The following is a 23,712-nucleotide window of genomic DNA, read 5'->3' as shown; positions in this document are numbered from 1 at the left end:
GTAAAACCCATAGGGTGTAAGTGGATCTTTAAGAGAAAGACTGACATGGATAGACTTATCTATAAGGGCCGCTTGGTAGCTAAAAGTTTCAAGCAGATTCATGGTATTGACTATGATGAAACCTTTTCTCCAGTAGTGATGTTTAAGTCCATTCGGATCATGCTTGCTATTGCAGCATAAAATGACTATGAGATATGGAAGATGGATGTCAAAACTGCGTTTCTGAATGGAAACCTACTCGAGGATGTGTACATGACACAACTTGAGGGTTTTGAAGATCCACAGCATATTGGCAGAGTATGCAAGCTACATAGGTCCATTTATGGACTAAAGCAAGCTTCTCGGAGCTGGAATCTTCGATTCGATGATGCAATCAAATAGTTTGGTTTCATCAAGAATGAAGATGAACCTTGTGTCTACAAGAAGGTTATAGGGGATGTAGTTGTCTTCCTCATATTGTATGTGGATGACATACTACTCATTGGGAAAGACATCCCTTTGCTACAGTCTGTCAAGACTTGGCTAGGGACATGTTTCTCAATGAAGGATTTAGGTGAGACATCTCGCATTCTAGGAATATAGATCTAAGAGATTGCTTGGCCTAAGTCAGAGTACATACATTGACAAGGTACTCCTTCGGTTTGCCATGCAGAACTCCAAGAAGGGATTTCTGCCGATGTCACATGGCGTGAGTCTTTCGAAGACTCAAGGTCCCTCTTCTAGAGAGGAGAGAGACCGCATGGATCAGATCCCTTATGCTTTAGCCATAGGATCTATCATGTACGCCATGCTATGTACTCGTCCTGATGTCTCGTATGCTTTGAGCATGACGAGCAGATACTAGTCAGATCCAGATGAAAGTCACTGGATAGCGGTCAAGAATATTTTTAAGTACTTAAGAAGGACTAAAGAATATTTCTTGATATATGGAGGCGATGACGAGCTAGCTGTAAAGGGTTATAGTGATGCCAGCTTCCAGACCGACCAGGATGATTATCGATCGCAGTCAGGGTTCGTGTTTTGTATAAATGGTGGTGCTATGAGCTGGAAGAGTTCGAAGCAGGACACAGTCGTTGATTCTATGACAGAGGCCGAGTATATTGCTGCATCAGAAACAGCAAAGGAGGTAGTTTGGATCCGCAAGTTCATCACTGAACTTGGGGTGGTTCCTAGCATCGCTGACCCTATTGAGCTCTATTGTGACAACAATGGAGCAATTGCGCAGGCTAAGGAAACTCGCTCGCACCAGCGGACCAAACACATACTACGGCGCTTCCATCTCATTCAAGAGATTATCGAGAGAGGAGATGTGAAGATTTGCAGAGTACCCACAGAGGCTAACATCGCAGATCCCTTGACCAAGGCTTTGGCACAGAGGAAGCATGATGGTCACACTAGGTCATTGGGGCTTAGAGCCTACACTGATTGGCACTAGTGCTAGTGGGAGATTGTAAGTTAGAGCCCTGAAGCCAATCATTTGATGATTGTTGTATGGACTCGTTGTATCATATTCTTATATAAATAAAGGCATATGTTTTTATGGTTATTATACTTACTTGTATTGGTGCCAAATAACTAAGTATAATAGCGTCATTGAGTAGAAGGTTCTTACCTATATCAATCGATTGGTTGAATCGATAGTGAGATGATATAGGGAACACTACTCTTAATCATTCCTAGTCAAGTATTAACATTCAGGGGCAATGTTAATGCGACGAGACTAGCATGTAGGTCAACTCGATGACTTGATCTCACAAGTCATGGATATGGAGATATCAAGTTGACACATGGGTATGCATTAGAGAATGTATACTGAATGACCCGCCATGAGAAAGTATCATGGATCGTTATATGAGTGTCATATACTTTCTCATGTGGCTATTAGTATGATTACTAGTCCTTGGACCTGAAATCACCAAGGTTCCCTACATAAGGAGTTACGTACTTTGGTTTCATCAAACGTCACCCGTAACTGGGTGGACTATAAAGGCGATTACTGGGTATGTAACAAATTATGCGGAGGGATGTGAGAGATGTAGATGGGATCTATCCCTCCTAAATGACGGGAGAGACATCGATATTCTTGATAGAGTGAGACCACTAAGTGCATGGTCATGCCCAAATGAGTCAATATAAGATATTAAACTCATTTGATTGAGTGAGTCTACTTGGAGTTCAAGATTTAGATTGAATAGAGGATGACACGGTCTATGCCTCATATTGATCAATCTAGATGTCTAGGATAGAAGGACAATGTCATATATTGTGAGGAGTCACAATTAGTAGTCACAAGGTGATGTTGGATCTCAACATTCTTATAACTTGGGTAGTAATGATGTGTTGCTAGATACCGCTCATTACTTATGCTTCTAAAATAGTTTAGGAGCATTGCCAACGTTATAAGAACCTATAGGGTCACACATAAAGGACAATTAAATGGAGATTAGGTTCATATGATGAACCAAGAGGTTTAGATTCATGTGACGAATCAAATTGGATTAAGAGTAATCCTAATTGAACTAATTGAGTTGGACTCAATTTGATTCATGTGTTCAATGAGTCTAATTTAGATTATGACTCATTGAATCAATTTAATTAAATGAATTAGATCAATTATATTAAATTGGCTTGAATCAAATGGTTGGATTTGATCAACCATGGGAGTTATATTGACAAGTTTGACTTGACTTGAGAGGAAAATGAAAAGTCAAGTTTGACTTGACTATATGCCACCTCATTTGTGGTTGGCATTAAGTGGCCTAATGATGATATGCCACATCATCATGTTTAGCACATGTGTGTGCCACCTCATGGAGGTTACAAATCTCCTCTTTAATGGCCACATTAAATGAGAATGGAGGTTACAACTCCAATAGTGGCCGACCACTTATGGTGAAGAAAGGAGTTATTTTTTCATTCAAGGCATTCATTCCTCCTTCTTCCTCTCTTCTTGCTATCCCTCTCCTCCTCCTTGGCCGAACCATCTAAGGTGCTAGCACACCTTTGCTTGGTCTTCTCCACCTAGTTTGTTCGTGTGGATACTTCTTGAGGATCGTACACTTGACGATCTCGAGATCCGGCGAACCGTTGGACGAGCGGGATTGCTAAGGGCATCACATCGAGGGTAAATTCCTTGTCCTTGTAGATCTAGTTTAGAACTAGCATAAGAAACTCATACTCGTAATGTTTTTTGAAAATTTTACTTCGCACGGATCCGGTGGCATGGGAATCGGGGTTTTCGCAATGCGAAAAAGCAGATTTTGTGGCCCGAAATTCCCAACACCTTCACCCTCCCTACCTCTAACTACAATTTTCCTTTCCTTCCTAACAATACTTCCTCCTGGGGTAATGGTTATCCCATACTACTTAAAACTTTCCACTTGTTAAGATGTTCAAGGTTCAAGCCTTGACCACTCTTCTTTTTCTTTTCTTTTTGGTTCCATTTTCTTTTATTCTTAAAAGAAATTCATATGAAATTGTTGGGCGTTATAGGAAAAATAAAATGAAAGAAAGCCCATAGAAACCAAAACAATAAAGACTGCTAGCTGACTAGGCTTACACAACACAACAAAATAATACCCGATACCACGTAGCAACACTCCAGAACCAAAACCGGAATATACAATGCTAAATCCACCAAATAAATAAACCAGATAAAACTTAAATGAAACCAAAAATAGTCTTTAGATGTGACGTAGGACCGGCAGATAGGATACTTCAAGCGACTTCAACCTGAAATAGGAATAAATCAACGGAGTGACTTCAAGAACTTAGCGGATATCTATCAGATATGCATAGCAAGATATAACTATCTGTAGTAATCATGCAGTATAGTCTCTTGAACAATAACAGGTAATGCAAAACTGAACAACAGAAGAAACTGTACTCACCAAGACCTCGTATCCAAATATAAGGGTATGAACCATACCAATAGGTGTAGGGTCGTCAGACCAAATACATCATGTCTCTTGTATGCATGTCAATCATATCCAACCACCAAAATGCAGCAATCACAAGCAATAAATGCAATCCATGCATATGATGCAAATGACATGGTCAACCCTGACGCCATTCAGCCATCTCACATGCGATGGTGAGACCGAGTGGGTAGGGCTATGACAACTGTGCACTCTGCTATCACTACTCTTGAGTGACCGAGTGGACATAATGCTGTTGGAATACATCTATCCTCCTACCCCAAACATAGTGAGGCAGCCTAAGCTCTCATCTCCCTATATCATAGTCAAGAGGAGGGATCCCTACCCGCTACCATGCTACAGTCACACTACCCATGAGCGGACTAGCAGAGCAAAATTGTACACACCTTACCTGATATACCACTAACCCATGAGTGGTTGTGTGTGCAGATCATGTAACTGGCGATGTGCTCAACAACAATGGAGTTGAGAATCACTCAGCATGTAAAATGGTGCATGGCACTAAAGCATGTAACTCCTAAAAATACCAGCCTCCTCATAATGTGTACCAAAAGGAAAATCGAGTCCATAATAATGATCTAGGTAAACATGCCAGATAATAAACCTAGGTACACATGCCAAGTATATCTAGTAGCAAGACTTGTAACCTGGTAATGCATTGTATGCCACTACTACTATGGATATGAGTGCACATGGCAAGAATCAAGAGGACATAAGCATAAATGCATAACAGATAACAATATGGGCATACTACGGGTATCAAGTAGTGACATACCAAGCAGATTTAAACATAACTATTACTATTAGCTATAACCAACTATGCATATCAAAATGACAATATCAAAAGAGATAAGTTAAAGGTACCCACCTCAAAAAGAAGATCGTATAAAATAAAGTCCACATCATGATGCCATCTCAAATAGATCCTGCATCAAATTATTTTATTTAGCTATGTTTCCTTTGAATTAAATAGCTAAATAAAATCCTTAACACTAGTTAGGGAAAACCCTAATTGATATGATCACCTTCAATTCATCTAATCCATGAATCCTTTAAAATCTTCCCATCATAATTTCATCCATTGGCAATCTATCATGAACCAAACATACTTAATTCATCTCAATATGAACTGACTAATCTCAACTCATAAACCATCACAACCACATTAGAAAAGATATTCATAATTATTTCACAACTAAATTGCATTAGATCTATGCATAAACAAATCCAAACTCACCCAAATATAGATTCGTAGCTGTTGATCCATAGTAAGAGATGTTGGCTGGGGAAATTGGTATCCGAAGCAAGGTGGGGTTGCTGATCTCCCACTTCTAACACCCTACAACATAATAAACACATCCTCGATTAAGCACAAGACCAAATTCAAAATCCAAAAACCTCAAACTAACCACTTACCCTTCAAATGATTCTCACTATTGCTGGACAGTCCTGCTTGGCCAGCGTTTTGAGGGATCCTGGCCAGAAACTCTACATCGAAGTAGAGGGAAAGGTCTTGCACCAACCCTAGGCATAGGGGATTAGCCAGAGTGGAGGATCCGATGGTTGCAGCTAGCCACCGACGACCAAGATCCAATTGAAACTGAGTGCCCAACAGAGGAGAAGGCCTAGTCGATCAAATCTCTCATGCTAGGGCTGTGACGGATCTGCTTTGGCTATGACAAAGGAAGGAGAAGATCACTGATGGTGGATCATCAGCTATGGCTCCGCTCAGCAAGGCCTGTGGGTAGCTGATGCGTTGACCAACTCCTGGTTGGGGCCATCATCCAAGGAGGAGAGACTGGCTGAGGAGATTAGGGCAGAGGTGGTCGGCGTCGGCGCTATTTGGAGAAGAGTAAGGAGACGACGCAATGGAGAGAGCTCAGACTTGGGTGCTTGGTTTTGTATGGGTGGGAGAAGAAGAACGTTGTGAGGCGACGTGTCAAGTTGGGGAGGTGAAGGGCTCGGGAGAGGCAGCGGTGGTTCAGCATCACAAGAGGGGAGAAGGAGAGGAAGGGGGATCAGGAGGAGAGGAAGAGAAGTTGGCGTGAGGGAGAGGAGAAAAAAATAAATAAAAAAACTTTTATAATCCTAACTTAGGTTTAATTAATTAAACCCTAAGTTGACTCCTCAATTAACTCCCAATAAATGGATATTCCAAACAGGTTTTTCTCTAAGCATACAAATTTATCCCCTTAAACCTGTCATACGAGCTCCGATAAAATCTCAGAAAATTTCTAAAAATATTTAAAAATTCCATTAATGTTATTCGTCCATTAAACCCTATTATTTTATTATTATTTTGTTATGATATTTTACATAAAGTCTATCGATCAATTGAACCCCTGAATTACCATTCCAGTGAAGATTCGATCTGATCGTCTGTAACTTCCATTTTGGGTTTAGTCGACCGATCCACCTTTTTACCAAGTTCGTGAGTTCTTCCATTTCTGCTTGATCAGTCAACCAATCCTATAGTTTGGTCGACTAAACCTTAGTTAACCCAGAACTTAATTTTATCTACAAAGCAGAGTTAGCATAAATACAATAATAATAGTGTTCCTATAAAACAAAGTTAGACAGATATATTAATGTATGAACAAGTAAGGACTGTCCTGATCTCAACTTAGAAACCTCTTGGTTTCTTCAGTTGGATCAATGCCTAAAGTTTGTCCCTTCAGGGACACAACTTCACCACACTACCTATAGTAGCTTACCTAAACTCACTTGCCGAACATCGGGTCCTCCAAACCTATTTGGACTTAATTGCTCAACATCAGATCAACTGCCAGGGCTTCTACTTGACTCGATATCGGGTCCTCTAGACCTATCGAGTCCACCTGCTAGATGTTGTAGGTACTTTGAGGTAGTTTTGATGTGGTCAACCGAGTTAAATTAGGTCCAGTGTGTGTTTGATGCCTTGTGTCTAAGTGTGCAGGAACTTAGGAGTACAAGAACTCAGCTGGCAAGGCTTCCACTTGACTCGATATTGGGTCCTCTAGACCAATCGAGTCCACCTACTAGATGTTGTAGGTACTTTGAGGTAGTTTTGATGTGGTCAACCAAGTTAAATTAGGTCCAGTGTGTGTTTGATGTCTTGTGTATAAGTGTGCAGGAACTTAGGAGTACAAGAAGTCGAGTGAAAGATGCAGCTAGTGAGAAGGATGAAATGGGAGAGGGTCGACGGGCTCGGTGCGTCTAAGAAATGAGGTGCTATGGAAGAGTATGCTAGCCAACGAGAAGGAAGCACATGACATTTCCAAGCGATGAGAAGCCGGAGTGGAAGATTGCTCGAGGAGAAGGCCGGAAGATAGGTTTGGGTGAACCCAATTCTGGATGGACAAAATCACCCTACTGAACGGAGCCGAAATGGAGGAGAATCCATATAGTCAACTTGGTATTGACTATCTAAGCGGCCAGACTAGTCCAAGTGCCTGGACCCCCTGGCACCCCAGGGGTGCCTCCTTGATGTGCTGCTGAGTGAGGACACATCATCCACGTCCGGGCACTCGGACCAAGATAAGTTTTATCCATTATGAACTATTGTCAATGTGGATAAAGTTTTATCCACGTCCAGACACCTGGACCCTTTCTGGGTGCCCAAAGCTGTCACATCAGTAAATAGTCAAATTTGATGAGAATGCTATAAATAGAGCTCTGGTCTTAGTAGTTTAGTACAACACTTATGATCCAATTCATTTTCTATTCTACTATATTTTTCTATGCTTAAACTGTTGTAAGAGGCTACTCCGCTAGAAGGAGATCTTCTAGTGAGCTTTTCAACGCCTTGGAATAGCAATCTTCTGACTGTAAACTAAGTAATTCTTGTCCCTCTTCAATCCTTTCTTTTAATTAGTTTCTTTTTAAACAAGTGTTTCTTAATTTAGTTTGAAAAATTGAGATGGATTTTTTACTTTTTGTTTTCAGGGAAATTCATCCCCCTCTTGCTAGCCGAATGGGTCTTACAAGTGGTATTAGAGCCAGGATACTTTAGAAGGACTAACCGCCATCTAAAGCACAAGAAATGACTGGATCCAGCATCTATCCACCGAAATTCGAGGGAAATTTCATGACATGGAAAAAGAATATGGAGGTATTCTTTAAAACTAACTTTGAGATTCTATTAATTATAAAGTATGGTTTTGGAGCACCTAAGGATCAACAAAGAGCCGATAAAGAAGAGTACATGTGGACAAAGAAGGAACAAGCCGACTTCGTGGCTAATGGCAAAGCAGAATTTCATCTACTTAGTGTTCTTCTACTCTAGGAGGTTAGCCAGATTGGAAGCTATGACTCTGCCAAAGATCTTTGGGAAAAATTCTTAAAATTTCACAAGGGTGCTTCAGAAGCCAAATTAGTGAGACGGGGTATCCTCTAAAATCAACTAATGAACCTCCAGATGAACAAGGGAGAAAAGGTAACCCAACTCCATGCAAGGATCAAAGAACTAATCACCCAACTCAACAATCTCAAAGAATTGATAATGAATTAAGATTTTATCTGGTACACACTCAATGCTTTTTCGAGAACTCTAGAGTGACCAGCCTTAGTAGATTCATTGTACATCTCTTAGGACCTTGAGGTAAGTATGTCTGAAAATCTATTTTCTACTTTCAAACTTCATGAGTCTCGATGTCTAGATAATAAAGAAATAGAAAAGTTGAACAATATTGCCCTAAAAGCCAAGAAGGATGAATCAGATGCTGACACTTCCCTCGACGATGATAAAACAACATTTATTGTAAGGAAATTTAAGAAATTTTTTAGATCTAATAAATTTAATCAAGTGTAAGCAAAGAAAAGAAGATCAAGGAAGGTAAAATGATATAACTGCAATGAAGAGGGGCACATCAAGGATGACTACCCAAGGATAAAAAAGAAGGACAGCAAGAAAGGGCTAAGCACAATGAAGCACAAGACATTGAAGGCAACTTGGAACGAGACGTGATCAGAATCTGAATTAGAGGAATATGTTACTATTAGCCCTAGTACCAATTATGCGATGATTGTAAAGAGCTCATTATTGTAACATATTTCATTATAAATAAAAAGGCAAAATTGGTTATTATATTTATTTCAGTTCAGTGCCGATTGAATAAATATAATAATATCCTTGGGTAGTAGGTTCTTATCTACAGTATATCAATTGGTTGAATTGATAGTGAGATATTGTAGAGAACACTACTCTTAACTATTCCTAGTTGAGCATTAATATACAAGGACAATATTAATGCGTTGAGACTAGCATGTAGGTCAACGGATGACTTGATCTTACAAGTCATGGATATGAGATATCAGGTTGACACATGGGTATATATTAGAGAATATATACTGAATGACCCGCCATGAGAATGTTTCATGGATCGTTATATGAGTGTCATAAACATTCTCATGTGACTATTGGTATGAATATTCCTTAGACCTTAAGTCACTACAGTTCCCTACATAAAGAGTTGTGTACTTTGGTATCGGCAAACGTCACCTGTAACAAGGTAGACAATAAAGTCGATTACTCGGTATGCAATGAATTATGCGGAGGGATGTGAGTAATGTAGATGAGATCTATCCCTTCCATATGACATAATTGATATCTGTGGGCCCCTTGATTAGTAGGATACAAGAAAGCATGACCATGCGCAAATGAGTCAATATGAGATATTGAGCTTATTTGATTGAGTGTCTCTACTTAGAGATCAAGAAACCTTTGAGATCAAGAAACACAAAGGTTGATAAGAGGATGACACGGTCTATGCCTCATTGATCAACCTAGATATCAAGGATAGAGGGACAAAGTCATACAAGATAATAACCACGGACAGGTTAGGTCGGATCTTGACCTTCTCGTCACTTGGGTAGCAATGATACCTTGCTAGATGCCACTCATTGCTTATGTATCTAAATGTTGATATGGGTACATTGCCAATGTTACGAGAACCTATTGGGTCACACACAAAGAACAAGTAGATTTGGAGATAGGTTCATATGATGAATCATTGGATTAGGTTTAATCCGAATTGGACTTATTGAGTTGGACTCAAGTGGATCTAATTGTTGGATTAAGTACAATTCAAACTAGACTCAAGGAGTCAATTTGAATTAATGAAATAGTGATTCATTGAATTTGAATTGCATGAGATCAATTGAGTAAAACTCTATTGAATTAGACTTGAGTTAGACTCGAGTGAATTAGACTTGAGTTAGACTCAAGTGAGGAGACTTGAGTTAGACTCAAGTGAAGATTAATGGAAATAATCATTGAATTTTCAAATTCAATGATTATTTATCCCATTCAATTTTCAAAATTGAAATGAGGAGTTACACTCATTCAAAATGAAGAGTTACAAGTTTGGTCCTTAATGGAGTGTAAATGCTCATTAAGGCCATTAATGCTAACTAAGTATTTCATTGGATGAAAATACTTAATCTTTTTGCTCTTCATTTTGGACTTAATCTTCATTCTTCTTGCTCCTCTTCTCCTTGGACGAATTCCACCTTCAAGTTTGCTAGCACAACCTTTCTCCTTTTGTGAGTTTTTGAGGCAAATGAACACTTGTTCGTGTGGATACCGTAGAGGCGCGAATGCGAGATCGTGCTGTGATCCGAGCTGTGAGGAATCCGTGAGCACGCACCAAAGGTATACTTCATCATGTTTTAGATCTAACTTAGTATAAAGTTTTGTTTCCCTTCGCATGGATCTTCTAGGGTAATAGGTTTTTTCGCTGCGCGTTTGTGTGTTTAGCAACCTATTACCTTACAGAATATAGAAATGCCCCTTGACTTCCCTCACCTTCATGGAACCCCTAACATAGATCACAACATTTATGAATCACATAGTGACCCCTCAATCAGACAAGTAGCATAACTCTAAACCACTTGAATGGAAAACTATAGTAGCAATCCCACTGGTTACAAACCACCATGTTCGACATACATGGAAACATTATGACTCAAGAAATTTTAGGTAAAGGAAGAGTGGAAACACCAACAACCCATCCAAAACATATCAAAAACAAATTCATAGAGAATAGAAATGTTTCCACGGCGCTCCTAAAATTCTTGAATAGTGTGTCAAGGTACCATCCCGCCTCCTCGTCTACTCCATATGAATGCCCTCAGTGGTACCCTAGGGAAAGTCTCCCTCACCTGCATCATATACATCATGAGTCTATAGACCCAGCAAGAATATCTCAATATTAAAAATATGACATCCATCAGAAGAAGGATCAGTAACTAGAACAAATCATGCAACGTAGATATAATATAGAGGAAAACATGTGAAGCAGAAAAAGAAATATACATCTCTAGTAAAGATGAATATGTCACACATGTGATAACCACAGTTTTGATCCAGTCATTCAGTCCGTAATTATGACCCTAGAGGTACCTCCTAGAGAAATGCAGTCATATAGCTGAAGCTAACATAAATTAAATTATCAGTCATGTTTGGAAGGACCCTCCCCAGAGCTCATCACGAGGCACCTTGTAAAATACCAAAAATGGGTGAATCACCATAAGGGAATTTTTCAGAATTTTTAGAAATTTTTCGGGAATTTTTCGGAGCTTGTATGGCTTAGGTTACAAGGATAAATATTGGGCCCCGGGAAAGGCTGTTTAGGCTACCCCATTTAAGCAAGGAAATGTTTGATTTTTCCTTTTTTATTTTCCTTTCCTTTTTCTTTTATTCTTTTCCTTCCCCTGCCGAACCCATACCGGAGCCGTCCCCGACGCCCTTCCCCCGCACCTTCTACTCTCTCGATCTTTTGCCCTAACCGCCCCTTTTCCCAATCGGCGCCACACGCGGAGGTTTCTCCTCCCCTCGCGTACAAAACCGTCGGCCGAGGGTGTTTGCATCTTCTTCTTCTTCGTCTCCTCCAACCTCACGGCGTTTCTCCCTCTTTGTGAGTTGCTGCCGCACCACCGATGGACCTCACCATGCCATAGTTTTCTTCGCGACTTCATCCCTGGGGGATCGGCGGCTCTTCCCTCAGCCGATCCCTTCCCTTCGGTCGGTGATGCCCTCGTGCGCCCGAGGCAGTTGTGTCACCTTCCTTCTTCACAGCATCGATCATCTTCCTCTCCCTCTCCCTCGCGACGCCAAATCAGCCGCCCGTCAGTCACCAGCCACCGGACACCGAGCCACTGCATCACTGATTCGGTCACTTCGGTCGATCGTCGTGCCGTCTTCCTCTACTCCGGCTGGGTACTACAGTAGCTGACTGCCTATCCGTGCCCTAGTTTTGGTCATCGCCGGCTTGGATCTACTGTTTTATGCTCAAGCTTCCATTTCACACACGGTAAGCATCCCTGGTTGTTTCCATCAGTAAGCTACTAGGGTATGATTGCTACGTGTTGTTTTGGATTAATGATCCCTATTTCTTGGTTCCACCTTGAACCGAACAGAAGGGAAGAATTCCAGGAGGTGAGGTTCTGTGTAGTAGGGTATCCGGTTGGTGGACAGCAAGTTGATCAGAGTAGAGAGGTAGATTCCAGTAGTGTTTCCATGCCGCCAGCACTCCAACTAGCAATCGTATCGGCTGTGAATCAAGGTAAGGAGTAGGGATTTAGTTACATGTTGTGGATAATGGATCCTTGTGGTAGATTATGGTGTAATTGATCATTTAGTAGTTGATTGTGCTTAGATTTATTTGTTTAGATTAATCTAATGGGATGATTAGGGTAAAGTCCAATAACCCTTGTCAACTGTTGGATTTATTTTAGGTTTGGATTATTAATCTAATGGGTTGATTGGGGATTATGTAACTAACCATAATTAACCATTGGATTTAATTTAGGTAGGTTGAGGTTTATGATTTAGGGTTTTTTCCTAAATTATTTTTAAGTATTTTATTTAGCTATTCATTTGAGTTGTAGCTAAATAAAAATGTATATATATTGGTGACACAGGACTTTGACGCGAGACGAGCATCTCGACGTCGAATTTGGATCGGATTGGACCATTCTATTGGAGGCGGGTACCTTGACTTATCTATTTTGATATGTCATTTGATATGCATAGTAGCTTTTAACAAGTAGTAATAATTATGTTTCTTATCTGCATCGATTTGTCACTACCGGATACTTGTTACATGCTTATTTTTGCTTACTTGTTATGCATTCCATGTTAGTACCCACCTGATTTTATATGCTTATAGAGGTAGTGACATAACCATGCCTTATTATGTTCAGGACCTAGGTTTTTTTATACCTTATCTGACCTATGTACCTAGACCATTGAGTTGGTCCATTTGTCCTATCGTACACATTATGTAGAGATGGATAGGTTCAGGATATTTCCATGTGTAGTGTGGCATGCACCATCTCGCATGATTGCATGTTGTGCGATAGTCGGCTCCATTATTGTTGAGCACATCGCCAGTACATGGATCTGCTCACACAACCACTCATGGGTTAGTGGTTTTTATCAGGCAGGGTGTGTTGTAGCAGGTTGCTCTATCAAGGGCTCTGTTGGCCCACTCATGGGTAGTGTGACGTAGTGTGGTAGCTAGACAGGGATCCCTCTCTGGACTTGCTCAGGGAGATGAGAGCTTTGAGCTCCCCCACTTATGATTTGGGGTAAGGAGGATAGGTGTACTCCGACAGCATCCCATCCACTCGGTCACTCAGGAGCAGTGATGGTAGAGTGCATGGTTGTCACAGACCTATCCACTCGGTCTCACCATCGTGTGTGAGACGGCTGACTGGCAGTAGAGGTGACCAGGACATGTCATTGGCATCATACACATTGATGCATTTATTGCTTGTGTTTGTTGCACTTGTTTGCTACATATTTGGTGGATGCATATGTTTGACATGCATATAGGATTTCTATACCTCTCAGTCTATTATCCATATACCAGGTCCTGGTTAGTACAATTTTTTTCATATATATTTCAGTTTGTATTTATCATTCCTATATCAGGATACTGCACGCATAATTATTGCTATTGGTTATTTTCTTACTATGCATGTTAGTAGTTACCCGCTGAGGAGTTGACTCACCCTGTTGTTATTACTATTTTCAGGTTGAGACTGTCTGGAGAGTTCCAATCGCTAGTCCCCCTGCAGATCGCGAGGATATTTATTTGGTCATTTGGTTTTTCTTATGATGATATATAGACTACGTTTTAGACTTGTACTAGTTTTATTCTATGGATTACTGTATAGTCTTTTGTTTGATGATGAGTTTTCTTTTTATATTTATTGGATATGTTCTTCTACATGCCTGCTTGGATGGCAGAAGAGGTGAGTTGATTTTATTTGTGTCGTTGTGATTTTTATTTTACGGGTGTAGTTGAGTAGGATATAAGTTTTGAGCTTTATGGGTGTAGTTGAGTAGGATTTTTAAGATGATTTTCCTTATCATTGCATTAGTTTAGTTTTACTATTAAACTGCGTGGGTGTTTACTTATTTTTATTGTTATTGTTCCGGCCGTGTTGGCTGAGGTATCTGGATGGTTGTAGGAAGTTTCAGATTGTCACCCGTATAAGAGAGATGCTATCAAAATTTCTTCTGGCAGGGACTACCTGGGACGTGACAATTTATTTGGTATCAGAGCCAAGTTTTGGATACTTGATTTTCGTATTTTGGTTTTGTGTGTTAATCTGATTCCAATATTTTTGGTATCAGAGCCAGGTTTACGAGTCAAACTGGTATTTTTGGATTTGTACGGATTTCTGTTAAGTTCATGTTTCGAAATTCCATTTTGGATTTTTATGGATTTCCATCGATTTTCTCGTACGGGATTCTGAGGATATATATGGGGGCTGGACAGCGACGGAACATCTCTAGACAACAAATAGGTATAAAGGTAATTTTATTATTTTTATACTTGTAGTAATATCTAAGTTATAACTTAACAGATATGAGGAGATCTACATGAGTAGTTGCGAGATGTAGTGCTAGATGACCACGTAAGAGGACTTTGGAATCTCTAGACTTGCCAGAAATCCCTACTGGGGTTCAGCCTGTCGGTTAGGGACAGACTCAAGATACTGCGGGTGCGTCGGGTTCTCAGACTCCGGTGGCTTCGTTGGAGGTACCCACCCATACCGTACAAACTGTACCACCCGTGGCAAACCCGATACCTCCACCAGCAGAGCCTGTGGCGTACCCGGTACCACCGCCACATGGACCCACTGTGTACCCGGCACCAGCGGCACCTGTGCCCAGTGCCTATAGTGTACCCAATGTAACACCCACTAAGCTTTTAAGATAAGTATATGAATGTAGGATTTTGCCTTAGAAAAATAAAAAGGAAGTCGGTTGAAGCAAAAAGAAATAAAATGAAATAAAAAGAAGAGGAGGTCAAGGATTGAACCTTGAACCTCTTATATTATAATTTATAGAATTAATTAGTAGAAACCAATTGGGATAGAGAGAAGATATTGATAGCAAGGAAAGGGAATGCATGATAAAGATAGGAGTAAAGATCTAAGAAGAGAAAACAAGAAAAGAGCAAGAGAAAGACAACTAGCCTTCCTCCCTTCCTCTCTCTTTTCCCTCTCTTGCCGTGACCTTAAATGAAGAATTAAGGGGATTCATTCCCCCTTATTTCATCATGAATGGTGGGAATAAATTAGAAAATAAAATAAATGAAAGAAAAATAGAAAATGGGTTAAGGGAGAAGGAAAGCAAAAATCAATCTTGCTACCTCTTCCCCCTTAACATAAAAGGGAGCAAGAAAAGAGAAGTTTATTTTTCTCTCATTTCTCTCATTCTTCCTCTCCCTCACCAAAACCATCAGTCCCCTCTCCTCCATCTTCGGCCCCAAAGCCAAGGTTTTTCCCATAAGAAAGCCTAAGATACAAGGAGGACTTAGCAAGGGAATCAAGGGAAAGGAACTAGAAGAAGAGGCTACTTCTTCCATCACCACACCTTAGATCCACAAGCAAAAAGGATGTAAGCTTCCCCTCACCTGTGGTACAAGGCTTTTTATGTGATTTTCGGATTTTATGAGGATTAGAAAACCTAGGAAAGAATTTTAGAAAATTTGGCTAAAGAAAGGGTTTTCAAATCTAGGAAGGTTTAAACAAGTCTTTATTTTATGATATGTTTTCTATGCTATGTAGGAAGGATTTTCTTCATGTTTTTATACCTAATTGATGCTTGATCAGAGGAGTGCCTAACCCTAGAATTTCGGCCAAAAATATTTTAAGGAGGTTAGGGAAAACATGGTGTAACCAAACTAGTACAAGATTTCCCTCTATGAACTACTAAGGGTCTTTTATTGGTTTTCTTGCTTGAAAGTTACTTGGAACCAAAAGAAACCCATTTATATGTTTCGGCCAAGAAAAAGGGCTTAGGGTTAGGAAGACCTTTAAATTTAAGTAACCATGTTTGTATGATAGAATATAGAGTTCTCTTAAAGAATTGCATGTTGAACATTGTTAGAAATTCATGAACTCTTATTTTAGATTTTTGGCCATGATAAGATGGATAGTTTAGAAAAGATTGAACAAAATTCTAATATGCTCAAGACCTCTGTGATATCATGATATGAAAGTTGTTTAATGCTCTCATGTTTAATTGGAGTATAGAAAATTTGTTACATGATATATGACATGTAAGATCACAAGGGTCCTAGCTTGTTTATGAACCCACTTTGTATATGATGTTCTTAGTAATTTTTTCCATGAAACTTACTTAGGTTTTCCATGCTTTAGGCCACTTAAAACCTAGTTTAAAGATTGGTAGGTTTCGGCCATGAGGAAAAATAAAAGAAAAAGGGAAAGAAACCTAGGAAGCCTAAGACACAATTCACATGTATGTTTATTATGCTTGTCTTTATACATGCTATGAAACTTGTATGATTTCTTATGCTTTTAGGCTATTTGAAGCAAGTTCATATACTGTTGAGTTTCGGCCAAGTAGGGTTTAAAAGACCTAGAGGCCTTAGGAATGAAACCAAAGGTGTTAAAAATGCTTCTTATGGAAATATGATAATGTGTTGATTGTGTCACATGTTTGTACAATTTTTTCCATGACCTAAATGGACCATTGTATGTTTCGGCCATGAAGAGATAGAGGCCCTAGAAATCCTAGAAAAAAAATTAAATATGCTTATGTTACTCTACATGAAATATGATAAGTAGAAAGACAAAGTTTCTATGTTATATGCTGTTTAATGACCTAATTGAGGCTAGGGTAAGTTTCGGCCATACATATTGTATAATGTCTTGTTATGAATTTATACGTGATGTTAGTTCAAGTTCACATGATTGTATATTTGTTTTTAGCCCTATTGAACACTTGTTAAAAGTTTGACCATGACATATGTTAAGGGCTTGAAGGACTTAGGAACTATCTCAATATGCTTACTATGTTACTTGGAAAAAATGCTATAAATGTGGTTTAAAGTTTCCATGCTTTCATGACATTTGGGGCCTTGTTTGACACCTGATAGGGTTTGGCCACATGAAGTTTAGGGACTTGGAGAACTTAGAAACCAAGTAAATCATACTTATAATGCTTCCTATGAAATTTATGTAATGATAATTTATGTTTCACATGCTTGGAGGTTGTTTTTACCTAAATTGAGAGCTAAGGGGGTTCGGCTATGATAAGAACCCAAGAGATTAGGAAGCTTAGAACCCAAGCTAACTATGTTACCATGTTTCTTATGATAGTATAATTACATGATACACCCTTATGCTAAAACATGTATGCTTGTGATTTCTACTTTCCATGATATGATATGTGCTTAGAAATATGCATGATTTGATGATATGTTATGTGCTTAAAATATGCATATTTTTATGATATGATATGTGTTTAGAAATATGCATGCTTTGATGATACGTTATGTGCTTAGAATATGCATGCTTGATGATATGCTATATGCTTAGAATATGCATGTTTTTATGATATGATATGTGTTTAGAAATATGCATGCTTTGATGATATGTTATGTTCTTAGAATATGCATGCTTGATGATATGCTATATGCTTAGAATATGCATGCTTTTTATGATATGCTATGCGGAAGGAAATATGCATACTTTGATGATATGCTATGTGCTTAAAATATGTATGCTTTTATGATATGCATGTTAATATGATGTATGCCTAAGTGATGCATACTTTTATATGATGTATGCCTAAGTGATGCATACTTTTATGACATGATGTATGCCTAAGTGATGCATACCTTTATATGATGTATGCCTAAGTGATGCATACTTTTATGACATGATGTATGCCTAAGTGATGCATACTTTTATATGATGTATGCCTAAGTGATGCATGCTTGTATGATGTATGATATGTATAAGTATGACATGTATTTTACTTTGAATGGCTTGTACCAAAAGGGTGGGCTCCTTATGCGCCCCTAGGTCGAATTACGGGCCTAGTAAAGGGTGGGCTCCTTACGTGCCCCTAGGTCGAGCTACGGGCCTAGTTTCCTAGTAGGATCAAGACTAGCTACCTTGGATCTACTTAGGATGCACGCATTATGTATGTATGTGGTACTAAGCCGGGGCCCTGAATATGTTGATATTATGTTCAAGTATATATGTAAGAAGAAATGGTTTTAAAGATCATGAGACATACACATGTTTTTCGGATACATGTTTTCAAAATCATATTGCATATATCTTATGATCATGTTGTGATGATGCTATATGATATGCCATGATTAGATATGATTATGTTATGTATCATGCTATGCTTTAAGAGCTCGATATGCCATGCTACCTTATGATGATTCTATGATTTATGATATGGCATGATTAGATATGATTATGTTATGTTTCATGCTATGCTTGATATGCCATGCTACCTTATGATGGTGCTATGATATGCCATGATTAGATATGATTATATTATGTATCATGCTATGCTTTAAGAGATGATATGCCATGATTAGATATGATTTTGTTATGTTGCATGATATGCTTAAAGAGTATGATATGTTATGCCATGACTAGTTGAGATCATGTTATGTTGAGATTGTGAGATACGGCAAAATAAAATAACCTATAATGATTTAAGGGAATTTTTGGACATTTTTCTGGATTTATTTGGAGGACGTATGACCGTATTTAAGGGGATAAATTATTGGGCTTAAGATGGTATTGGAAATCATCATTAGAGGAGGGCTAATTAAGGGTTGGGAAGAAATTAAACCCTACCTTTATAAGAAGCTACAGTAACCCCCTACCGAAGCCCTAAAAACGCCGATCCCTCCTTCCTTCGTGACTTCTTCTCCCGAAACCGCCGACCCAGCGCTGCGACGGCACTTCGCACCCGAGCTCACGGTGACGCGGAGTTCAGCGAAGCCTCGCCGAAGCCTCCAGTCCTCTACCCCGACCCTCTACCCCTTCCTCTCTTCGGATTTGCTGCCTCGTGCGAGGACCATCGGGCAGGAGGAGCCAAGCTGAAGATCGGAGACGCTGAGATCGAATCGCCGGAACCCTGAGCTCAATCTTAGCTGAGGGTGCATTCCAGACGGTGGTCATGACGTTCCCTAGCCCTAACGCCAAGCTGATTTCATCGGGTTTTCTCCGCCGATTGTGGAGGTCTTCGGCAGCAAGGTATTGAGGTATGGATTGTTTGATTAGGGTTTTATTTGGTAGCAATAGAAGTTGTGATTGGTGACCAGATGAGGGGATGAATGGATTGTGGGTCGATTCTGGCAGTGGCTCACTGTGAGGAGTCCGGCCACAATTCCCAACTGTTGTGCTTCATCCGGGGATTAGTAGGTAAGGTTTCTACCACTATAAATGTTAGGTTGCAGATCTAAATGTTGGTTTCAGATTGAATTTGATACTGATTAGGCAACGTTTGGGATGCTTGTGATGCATATAGCTCTGTGAGAGATCAGATCTGTGATCAGCAATATTGGGCAGCATCAGTGTGCTAGTGGCAGCGAGTCCATTTTCCAGCAGCGATTCTTCACTCAGAAAATAGTAGGTAAGGTCTCCACAACTCCAGGAATTCGATCTGTAGACCTAGGTAGTGAATTTTGTTTGAATGGGGTACTGATCAATGAGATTGCCTCTGATTGTAGTCTCGTGGAGGCTCTGAATGGTGGATTTGTGACAGTAGGCAGCCCCAGCGTGCCAGCGTCGGCTATCACATCTCTCGACAGTGAGCCGACAGTGAAGAGTTGTGGTAAGGTATGTGTATTTGTTGGAAATCTTGTGATGTGAAGACATAAATTAGGGTTTGGGAATTGTTTTGGAGTAGATCAGTGTAGGGTGTATTTAGATAATGAAGGAACCCAGATTAGCATACCTGTTTTGAGTATTGGCTTAACTATTTGGTTCTATACGTATATGGTTAAAATCGATACGTTGATGCAGGACATTGATCAGGACGAGTGTCGTGACGAGATTGGCGTTGGATTCTGCCTACACTTAGAGGCTGGTACTTCTGGACTTGCTTCTTTAGATATCGATCTTAGTGCATGAGTTAGTTTCATATATGTAGTATTTATCTTGACTCCACTCGTCTTACTTCTTGTCCTTGATACTTTATCCACTAAATCTGTGAGCTACTCGTTTCTGTATCTATACAGTCTCTTGTTGTTATCGATGATATTTAGCAGATACTATATCACTAGGTATCAGATACCAGATACCAGATGCCAGACATTAGATATTAGGTATTGGATATATATAGACACCTGATACTATGTTTACATGCTTTGATTTATGTTTATTTACACACCTTACCGAGCATGCTGGCTTCATGTAGCATACCTGTTTCTGTTTATATATATATGATGACCGTTGCATTGTTCGCATCATGTCATTTCATGCATTGCCGACGATCCTGTCTCCCTTGTGGTTGAGGCGGTCGTTGGCTTGGGCCGCACGCTCGGCCACTCAGGGGTAGTGGTAGCTGGAGCGTGCCGCTTGTCCTGTCGTGCCACACTCGGCCACTCATGGGTAGTGGCGGCTGGAGTCGTGGCAGCAGGGACCCCCGTCGCAGACGTAGCTATTCAGCTACTATGCACCTATCCATCCGGTCACTCGAGAGTAGTGGCGGCCTTTGGGTGGTACAGTTTGTCATCGATCCGGCCTCTCGACCATACAGGGGTCATGGTGCAGAGAGGTGGGCGGGGTGACCATCCGTACATACTGTAATGCCCGCCCTTCCAAGTAGAACTAAGGCCACCCCGGAGGGACGGACGTCACTGAAACATAGACATCAAATATACAAATGCATATGGATTCATGGCAGCGGAAGACTTATTTAAAAAATTTTTCTTTTATCATATGCATTTAGTTTACTTATCATGGCATGTGAATCAAAGCATACTGAACATTATCATCATATCATCATTATTCTAACATGAGTAAAATATCATAAGTGTATGAAATACTAGCTGAAATCATCAGCATAAGCATAGGTCCAACATTGTTCACATGCATAATTTAGATAATTCAAAGAAACTTAAATAGATCTATCCACCAGCACTTCCACACACATCTTCCTTGCCTTTCCTGCTCTGCTCCCCTTAAACAATCCATTCCTTGCCTTTATCTGCAGTACAAGGAAAACGTGTAGCTATAAGCCAAAGGCTTAGTGAGATCCTTGCCTACCCATAAATCCAAAAGAAACACATAACATAACATAACATGTAGAAAAGATAGCATAGCATAACATAGCATGGAGAGTCATAACATAGAACATATCTTATCATGTAAAAACCATAACAACTCATAGCGTCACATGAGGGAAAGCAGAACATAATATATCATATCACATAAGGAGCATAACATATCCAAGTCTATCATGTGAAGGTATATCATGATTCATATCACATTCTTTAAGCACATATCATAAAGCCTATCATATCATGTAAACATGTATCGTAACTCATACCTGTTCATAAGGGTGCATAAACATAATTTCATAAATATGTGCATGTAGATGCAATATGCATATTTTTAAAACATGTATCATGGAATGCACATATGCATCATGCTTCTTTCAAAACATATAGTATACATACTTGAATATCATATCATCATCATCATGAGAAGGGCCCTGGCTTGTACCACATGTAAACATAAATGCGCGCAATCCCTAGGACAGGGTAGCTAGCCCCGAACCTACTAGGGATCTAGGTCCGTTCATAGTCCGTCGACCTAGGGGCGTACTGAGGAGCCCATCCCTTAACGAGGTCCGTTCATAGTCCGTCGACCCCGGGGCGCTTATGGAGCCCACCCTTGGTACAAGCCATACAAAGTAAAATATCATGCATATCATATCTCATCATATCATACATGTCATAATTCTTGTCATATCATTAAGAGAGCTCTTGATCCCAACTTAAGGGAAGCATCTCTTTACCATAGCATGAAGAGTGTTCTTGATCCCAACTTAAGGGAAGCAACTCTTTTCCATAACATGAAGAGTGCTCTTGGTCCCAGCTTAAGGGAAGCAACTCTTTAGGCTTTTCTTCTTACATAAGCCATTCATACATGCATTATGAAATATAACATGTTCTTATCATAACATAAAGCATAACATGTCATTTTCATATCATCAAACATGGCATATCATCTCATGAACTTAACATACATATCATGAACATGGCATATCATATCATGAGTCTAGCATATCATATCATTAACATGGCATATCATGTCATAAGTCTATCATGTCATATCATAAGCATGGCACATCTTATCATAAGACATAGAAATGCAACATATCATAAAGCATGAAAGCTTACTTCACTTACATATCAAAGACTACATAACATGAAAATGCCTAAGCATGTTTGGTTAGGTTTAACTCTTTCCTAACCCAATTTATCCATCTTGGCCGAACCATATCAGTAGGTTTCATCCTCATTTTATTCCATATTAAGCATAGAACTTACCCACATAACATGTAAAACTTAATCTAAGCACATACAAGATAATATACTTCATGAATAAGCATGTTTGAATTCAAAACTCTAACCTTAACCCATTTATCTCAATTTGGAAAAAACATATCAGTAGGGTTCTTATATCATTTGGTTCCATATGAAGCATAAAACTTATCCACATAGCATGTAAACTTGATCTAAGCACATACAAGGCAATGTACTTCATGAATAAGCATGTTTGAGTTCAAAACTCTAACTCTAACCCATTTATTTCAATTTGGATAAAACATATCAGTAGGGTCTCATATCATTCTACTCCATAAGAAGCATAAGTCTTAAACATATAACATGCACATTTAATCTAAGTTCCTATAGAGCATAGTACAAGTACCTACAAGGAACCATACTTCATGAATAAGCCTATTTGAGTTCAAAACTCTAACCCTAACCTTTTTATTTTCATTTGGCCGAAACATATCAGTAGGGTTTCATGTCTTTTTATCCCTTAGGAAGCATAAAACTTAAACATGTAGCATGCACATTTAATCTAAGTACCTATAGAATATTGTACAAGTACTTACAAGGAAACATACTTCATGAATAAGCCTATTTGAGTTCAAAACTCTAACCCTAACCTTTTTATTTTCATTTGGCCAAAACATATCAGTAGGGTTTCATGTCTTTTTATCCCTTAGGAAGCATAAAACTTAAACATGTAGCATGCACATTTAATCTAAGTACCTATAGAATATTGTACAAGTACTTACAAGGAACCATACTTCATGAATAAGCCTATTTGAGTTCAAAACACTAACCCTAACCCTTTTATTTTCATTTGGCCGAATCATATCAGTAGAGTTCCATATCATTTTATTCCATAAAAAGCATAAAACTTAAACTTATAACAAGCCCATTTAATCTAAGTGCCTACAAGGTATTGTACTTCA

Source organism: Zingiber officinale, chromosome 9B (genome assembly GCF_018446385.1).
Source record: "Zingiber officinale cultivar Zhangliang chromosome 9B, Zo_v1.1, whole genome shotgun sequence".
NCBI classification, from domain to species: Eukaryota; Viridiplantae; Streptophyta; class Magnoliopsida; order Zingiberales; family Zingiberaceae; genus Zingiber; species Zingiber officinale.
Note: the sequence above shows the minus strand (reverse complement) of the source record.